We start from the raw sequence: 8,813 nt of genomic DNA, 5'->3' as shown, positions 1-8,813 counted from the left end.
GCGAGGGACGAGCGCGGGCGGCGGAGGACCTCCGGTGGCCGGCGCGGGGCGCGGCCACCGGGCGGGAGGCGGCGAGGGACGCCAGGCGGCGGCGCGGCGCCTGGTCGGTGGCGGACGGCGGCGGGCGCCGGCGCGGGGACGGGCGGACATGTCCGGCCCGGTTCGGACGTGTCCGGCTGCGGGAGGAGGAAGAAGCTAGGGTTTTGGGGGGGGTTTCATCCGCGAATTTCGGGGGTGGCACCTATTTATAGGTAGAGGGAGCTAGGAGAGTCCAAATGAGGCACGGTTTTCGCCCACACGATCGTAATCGAATGACCGAGAGCATGGAGGAGGTTTGGATGGGTTTTGGGCCACTTTGGAGGGGTGTTGGGTTGCAAGGAGAAAGAGGCTTTTACGGTTACCCAGTTAACCGTTGGAGTACCAAACGACCTCCAAATGGCACGAAACTTGACAGGCGGTCTACCGGTGCTATACCAAGGCCGCTTGGCAAACCTCGGGCTATTCCGAGAAAGTTTAACACCCACTCACGAAGAGAGGCGAGAAGGGGATGCCGGATGACATAGGAGTGCCGGATCGCGAAACGGACAACGGGGAAAATGCTCGGATGCAAGAGATGAACACGTATGCAAAATGAAATGCACATGATGACATGACAATATGCAACACGCAAGCAAATGACATGGCAGCGATGGCGAATAACTGGCAGACACCTGGCGCATCGAATCCGGGGCGTTACACATGTATACATCTTCTATTCCTAAATAGATAGTACAACCCACTAGTAGCTTTTTCCAAAACATGCAACTATGGCACAAGAACTATATAGTGTGCCAATAACTTTGAAAGATGGTCGCTCGATGAAGCTAACCCGACAGTGCAGAGATGGGAAAATCCGAGCACTACCGACCGTTGGATATCATCAACATTCCACCAGATCTGCCACATGTACAATTTAGAAGACTCCATGGTTGAACTTAAGCATAATGCACAAACCTCAAAACACAAGCACTTCTCCTTTGTTCTAGAATCTTCTATATCATAATTGATTATTTTTTCTAAATGAATCGTCATTATTTGTTTTTTACTTTATGATTTACAATGCACAACCCCATGCTAACATTTCTATAAAACTAATTGATTTTGAATGAGATGAACTATAAGAACTAAACGAACATCTACATCATGCATATATGACTCAAAGCTTTACATGCTATAGTGTGTATTTATTCATAATTTGGTTTTGAAATCTCATGCGTTCAATACATGTGTACCTTACTAGTTTTGAGTAGAGTAGCAAATTTCACGCGGCCCCGGGTATATCAAAATGCAGGGCCCATGCATCATTGCCTTTTGGTCGAACCTACGTCCACAATTTTTTGTACGTACTATATCTCCACTAGTCCCCGAACCCAAAATGCTGCCTCGTTCCTGTAAAACCAAGCGGCCCACACATATTTAAGGCGTCGACTCGAACCCGTTTACTACGACATGGCCCCGCATGCCGTAGTACTCCTACAAACCCTACCGCCACACTCATCATCGGTTTTCTTCAAGAGGACGAGGGACAAGCCAATTTGTAGTGGAGGCGCTTTAAAAAAAGGATCTGTAGTGGAGACCCCTACCGTAGGGTGCCCTAGGTAGCTGCCGCACGCATCATTGTTTTCTCTTTTCTTTATGCTCTTGCGCCCTAGAGGGAAATGATGGCTGCTTCGTCCGTCCAGCTTAATGCGGGAAAGGTGGGCTTTGTGATTTGACCCTCATCGCTCATTTTCTACTACTGCAGGGCTACGACCGGGGTGCCTCCAATTCCAACCGCTGCTCCGAACTGTAATTTGGTGCATCGCACGTGGAACAAGATGGTGGATGAGCCACATGTCTGCCAAAGGGGTCCTGTTAAGTGTGTCGCTGTTTCGTGTGCGGACTGACCCTGCTTGAGTTGCTACGCCAACACGACAGGAGCAGCCTACCACTTGGTTTTGCTCCTTGGTGAATCCCGACTATATTGATCTAAAAAGATACGTGATGAACTACCCTCTCCGTCTCGGTTTTTTATTTGTAGGTGTCTCGGTTTATAGGGCCTGCACGTAGTTCTAGGTCATCCATTTGACTAACTAAATATGAGTTACTATGTCACAAAAAGTATATCATTGGATTCTTATTGTTTGATATTTGAAGAAACAAGAAACGAGGTAGATGTTAATGCACCGCACCTTAGTATTTTGGGATTATTTGGTTTCCGTAAGATGACTTACTCACCTAGACGGAGGGAGTAGTTGTATTTAAAAGTCGAGGGCGGGGCTTTTCCTGCGCGGTAGGCGGGGCACTCCCGCCTAGTCAGTTTGACAGAGACGCGAGAAGACGAGGGAGTAGGCTGCTGCAAACGTAGGGCTGTGTGATTTGACAGAAAGTTACTGCTGGACAGGTGGGGCCCCGTGATTTGACTTGCCATTATCATTTTAACCGCGGCGCTATGACCGGCGTGAGTCTCCTGATTCCTGACCACCTCCATACAGGTGCCTCTCCCAATGCTCCACCATGTAGTAGAGGCTGGCTCTTGCATGAGGCTGGTCATAGTGGGGAGTAACTTAGACTAGTGTCATATGCATGACACTAGTCTAAGTTACTACCTTCATAATGCAAAGTAACATGATAGTAGTGTCATAGATGGCTTCATTTATTAGCTCGTAGACTCATCTTGTCTTGGGAAGCGCTATGTTACAGTAACATATTATGTTACCACCTCACATTAAATACTTGCCACATAAGCAAAAATTTCTTGGAGTGCACTATGTTACTAGCTAAGTTACTCCTACTATGACTAGCCTGAGAGCCCACTTCTCCACCTTTTCCTTGCCTCTCTTTCCTCCACATATGCAAAAATGCCATGTAAAGCGCACTATTGTACTTACTTGCTCCTACAGGTGCTTAAGCTTGCCACATAGGCATAAAGTCTGATGTGGCAAGTTAATCAAGAAGAGAGAGACTAGTTTGGTAACCCAAGGAAGAAATGGTGCTAAGCACGTGTACCTAGGTGAAAATACAATTTTGAGTCTATAGCTAATTAAATGAAGCAAACTTAGCAACACCATTTCATTGGAAGAGGTCACTCCTTGGCAAATGCAATAAATACTAGTACTCCCTGTGTCCCATAATATAAGAAAGTTTTTGGCACTACATTAGTGTCAAAAACGTTCTTATATTATGGGACGGAGGGAGTACGGAGAAAGAGATAGAGAGGAGTAAAAAAATACACTTATAGCCAACCATATAGCTAACCTTGTTGTAGTATGAGTGACTAAGTGATGACTATGTATGACATGCCAACATCAGATAGCCTAACACACCGTGTTAAATCTCCAAGGGCGCGACTGCGCGAGCGACACGACGGTCGTGGTAGGCGCGACCATGATACGGGCTGCTGGCAGCCCTTGGATCTGAGATCAAGCGGTCGCATGCTAAGTTGCTGAAAATTTGCAGAATAACCCTCCAGGATAGGATATTCACCCATAGGTCTAGAATCACGCCATGCAACCATTCAATCTCAGATCCAGGGGCTCTCGGAAGCCCGTATCATGGGAGAATGGAAAGCCACTACCCTGTCGTTCGCACGCTGGCAGTTCGCTCCTACTCGTCCCCGCACGTCCTTTAATACTATGGTGGTTCGCTCCTAGTCGTCCCGTCCATTCACATTACGGCAGTTCCACTAATCCTAACCCTCCTCCCAAATCCATGGCGTCCCAAATCTCCCCGACCGGTGGTGAGTACAAGGTTAGAACCATCACCAATGATGAGTTCGACGTCATCTACACCCGTTCTTCCGCGACGGTGAAACGATGCCTTTGTCGCTTCAGACGCATGTTCGAAAACTCTTATGATGAGTGGGTCGCTGGGCTAGATGTTGAGTACACCACAGTCCTGGGACGAGAGAAGGATCTAAAGGACGAAGAGAGGAAGAAGCCCGCCGTGATCCAGGTTTGTGTACATAACATTTGCTTGGTCTACCACATATGCCATGCCGATGTTGAGTGCCAGGATTTTAAGAACTTCCTCAAGGACAAAACAGTGAAATTCGTTACTGTAGACTTTAAGAACAACAAAGAAGTCCTGGGTCGGATAGGCCTCGTTGTAGGCAACCCCTTCGACCTCCAGAAGAATCGGCTGGTGCCCTCTCGTCAGCCTTCAATGCTGACCCTGGCAGGAGCCATGGTTCATCCTTCGTACCATAAACTGGAGAAACCTCATTACACATTTCATCGTCATGCATGGCAGCGGAATGTACTAGATATAGACCACATCCACTACGCTGCAATGGACGGCTACCTTTGTTTCAATATCTACAAGGGTTGGATGAATAGAAACAGCCAAGTTGGCTGTTCAAGCAAAGAAGTATCAGCCAAGAGGAAGAGGGACAAGGACGAAGTCAAGGACGTGGGCGAGGACTCCGAGTAAGGTGGCAGTGTCGTTGCTCATGGTGGTTCTAAACTTCTAATGCAGTGTCTACCGGATTAGTTGCATAGATTAATTTCAGGTGTGCTTAGTTTAATTTGAGGGGTGTGTTGTGCTGAGCCCCCAGCAGAACTATGTTATGTTTCTTCTCGTTACTTTAACTCTTCAGAATGTACATACTACTAGTATTTCTTTAATAGAATTTAGCACCCCAATTAAGCACGTACTAGCTTTTTTAATAGTACTATATGCATAATTTGGCGACGAGCGCTCTCTATATGTACCACCTTTTTTTAAAATTTCAACTTTTGCTCCATGGCGCAATCCATCATAGTACTACTGTACAAAAGTATACATTTTTTAAAAGGCTAGAGTACTGTCCATCACATATATAGCCAGTTAAATTCTCAACCTACAATGACGTGCATGCCATGTAGTAAACCAATATGGAGGAAGTATAGTAAAAATGAGGTGATTTTACCGAGCGATCGGTGGGGGAGCATGGCCTGTCATGCGGTGCCACGTGTCATGATGTACCAAGGCGATGCGCGTGTCCCTCTTGAGGCAGAAGCAATACTAGTACATGGTTTGATATGATGGCGAACCGAAGTGTGAAATAATGGTTGCTTCGTCCGTCTGGGAAGGTGCGGCATTGTGATTTGACATCTCATTGCTCATTACTACTACTGGGCCGGTACGAGTGGGGTGCGTCCCCCTGTTGTTCTGCACTGTTATTTGGTGCTTGACACGTCGACCCGGTTGTTATATGTCCCACATGTCGGCGACAGGAAGTACAGAATTCATCAAAGGGAGCATTGACAGAGGAGTATACTACAGAATTCATGAAAGGGAGCGACTTAGTTTTGGAAAAATCTGTTTTTACGGAGTACGTACCCACTAGGGTTTATAGGGCTCATCTAAAAATCATTCGTTTTCTGTTTCATAAGTCTCAGTTCTACTATACTAGTAGTAATACCATTACATGTTGGATTTCGAGGTGCGTTAGATCACCCGACGCAAGCAGTGTCAAGAGGAAACTAACCAATGCATGTACAAGTTCATGGAAATTTAGTGGTCATTCATGCATTCGTTCTAATTAATGCCTCGGTAAACATAACTTCTTGAGAAAAACGAGCGTACTATACTTGTGCAAACTATGAAATTAATTCGACCACTCACCATCTACCTTGGTTGGAGAGATTCTGAAATTGAGCCATAAACTGGAAAGGAGGGAGTAGTAACTTATGTCTTGATTACTATTTGTGGCCTTGTATAGATGCAAAATGTATTTTTTTTATAGTGGCCTTGTATAAGTAAATGGAGGGAGTACTAACCAAAGTACGTAGTAGGGACGAGGAGTAAACGGAGGGAGTAGTAAAATTTCCTCCTCGTGCTGCGAGCCATCACGCGCGTGGGCGAGGGAGCGGGCGTAAAGGCGTACAGTAGTAGTAAGCTTCACCTCATCCTGCGAGCCACCGCTCCCGTGGGCGGGGGAGACGGCATACTAAGCAAGCTTCTCCTCATTCTGCGAGTTGACGGGACACATCAAAAGTACTCCAGTGTATAGAGCCTTGCCTCTAAGGTAGGCCCCACATGGTTTGCCTCTTTTTTTAATTTAACATAACGCGTCAAGTCACAATTTGTTTGTTCACCCGTGGTAGAAGATCCTCCCTCCACCAAGTGGACAACCAGTACACGTGCCAAATTACCATGTGGGCTGCCTTTTTCGTACAGAAATGAGCTCCACCGTGTACCCGCACGGGTGTGGTTGGAAAAGAGACGGGAGTACGTGCGCCGTGCGTGCACCTCTTCTCTTCGTGCATGTCCCCCACCTACGTGGGTGTGTGAGAGAGAGATACAAACCTAGACATAATGCGCCGTCCATCCGCATGCCTCCGCCCAGTCCAAACACCAGTCACCACCACGCCCCACTCCTCCTCTCCTTATCTCTCATATTTCTCCCTCCATTTTTATATACAAGGGGCCACTATCAAAATTACAATTTGCAGATATACAAGGCCACTAACACTAATCGATGCAATATTAATGGTGTTTGCCTCGTGGTACTAGCAAAGGAGGACATTAATTATCCCTTGCATGCATGCGGGAGTTTGTAAAAAAATGCATCTTGATGTTCCGTGCAATGCACGGGCATCTTGCTAGTCCATGAAAACAACACATGGCAAAATTCCGCGGCAAAAGAGGGATTTGAATCTGTTGGGAGGGGCTGTTTGGATCTTGCTTGGGGTAGCCAAAATATTGGCGACCCTTTTGTCCACCAGTGCCTTTGCCACCAATGAACGGGGAATGGCTCGGGTTCTCATGTTGTCATGCATCCTCTAGCGCGCACGTTGGAGACGAGCTCGCACGAGCTATGTTTTTCTGTCCCACAACGCCACCCGAGCCGCCCGCAGACCGACCGACGACTCGCAAATTACGCCATCCAACCGTAGCCGCACACATTATGACAGCAACTCAACCAACCGGACGAAATTCATGCAAACACATAGACAAACTGATATTTCATATAAACAATGACGGAAATCATATAAAATACCGGATTTTCACACAAACATGACGAATTTCATTACATTCAAACGAACTACGCGGTGCTAGTTCTAGACAGCACAAGTATATAATACCTGTCCTAAATGGTCGCCCGCCGATCAATTTGTGTTCCTCATGTCCGGCAGCATGATTCCGGACTGCCGGGAGCCCCGGAGGTATATGCTTCAGCGCAAAGGACGGCTTGCTTCCCCACTGCCCAACTAATATCATTGGCTGGTGCCGAAGATGATGGTGGCCGGCACAGGTTCGAGTTCATCACCGGCCACTACTTCGCCATGGCCGGAACCGGCTCGAGTTCATCCTAACATTCCCCTCTTCCGTGGAGCCCATGCGGGGTCGACGAAGGTCCTCGCAACAAAAGGATCCGGCAAGACACCTGTTGTGTACGTCGGCGTCGCCTCCGCGGTAGCCTTCATGGGACCCAAGCGGCGGCGGCCTCCCGTGTTCTACTTCTCCTCGATGATGGCGGCGGACACGGAGGCGCTGGCCACCGACTCGTCGCTCTCCGTGCACCCGGCTTCTGTTGCTGCTTGCATGGCGTGCCCGCCGGCATGGGAGTCTCGACCATAGAAATGGGAGACGCGGTACGAGGCAGCAGCATGGACGGCAGCAACGGCGCCCATGCGCCGCTCCTCGTCGAGCTGGCCTGGAGCGGCAAGTTGCTGAACCGCGCGCCAACTTGGGGCGGCAACTGGCTCCGTCGGACGAGGAGAGGGAGGTGGATCAGCGAGCTGCATAGCTCGTATCTGGCGGGCTACCCAGCCGGCTTAGATGCGGAATAACTACTCTTCGTAAGCCATTGTAAGAGAGGACAAAATGGAGGAGGAGATAGGGGAGCGGCGGAGGTGTGCGATTCTTGGCCGGCGTTTGGCCTCGTTTAAATTGGAGATTAAATAGACGGCGGACGGGAGGAACTCGTCCGGCGTTGTGTTTAACACCGGCCCAGTCATGAACGGTCGTGTGTCCAGAGTGGGTTTCTCGGCTTCCACACGGGCGGGTTTCATGGAGGCGTTTGAATGCGGCACGGAGGCGTGTTCAGCTGGGCGTGCCGCGAGTGACGCCCTTGACTCTGACCTAGGACACCGTGTTGTTCTTCCACTGACGTGTGGGCTCTTTGGGCGCATGGCCTGCATGTCAGTGACCCAACGCAGGCAGCGCACAACAGAGGAACCTTTGGTGGGCCAGGGCGGTCAGAAGCGGGCATTTCATAAACCAATGATTGTTCATTGAGTGTGACATCATCTTTTTCATGTAGTTAAGCCAACTATGTTCATAGCCCGTTCGATACATTGTGATTCATAAAGACCGCTGCAAACATCAATGTTCTGCTTATCACAGATAAGATTGATTAATACCCATAACAATTCATGTCCTTAACAAAGGGTGCATGCACGTATAGGTTGAGCGTGTGTCTTGCGCCGTGTGATGTGTGCATGCAAGCGTGCGAGTGTTGCATGCGTGCAAGGGTGCGTTTCAGTGTTGCATGCATGGGTGCGTACGTGTGTGTGTTCGTGAGTGCATGTGCACGTGTCAGTGTTGCACGCCAGCATGCATGCATGTGTACGTTATGTGTATGTGTCAGTGTTGCACACCTACATGCGTGCATGTCTTGCGTGCGTGCATGTGTACGTGCGGGGTGAGGCTACACGTCAGTCGACTGACTTTTTCATCTCTGGTCATTAGATTTTCCAGCCGTTGGATACGAAATCAAGGGCCTCTAGTTTATCATCAAACTCCACCCCCCTGAACCGCCAGCCACCACCGGCCGAACCGCCAGCCCCCGCCGCCCGCAGCCGGCC

The sequence above is a fragment of the Triticum dicoccoides genome, chromosome 5B, assembly GCF_002162155.2.
Source record: "Triticum dicoccoides isolate Atlit2015 ecotype Zavitan chromosome 5B, WEW_v2.0, whole genome shotgun sequence".
NCBI lineage: Eukaryota > Viridiplantae > Streptophyta > Magnoliopsida > Poales > Poaceae > Triticum > Triticum dicoccoides.
The sequence above is the reverse complement of the archived record's forward strand: the minus strand, read 5'-3'. Positions refer to the sequence as shown.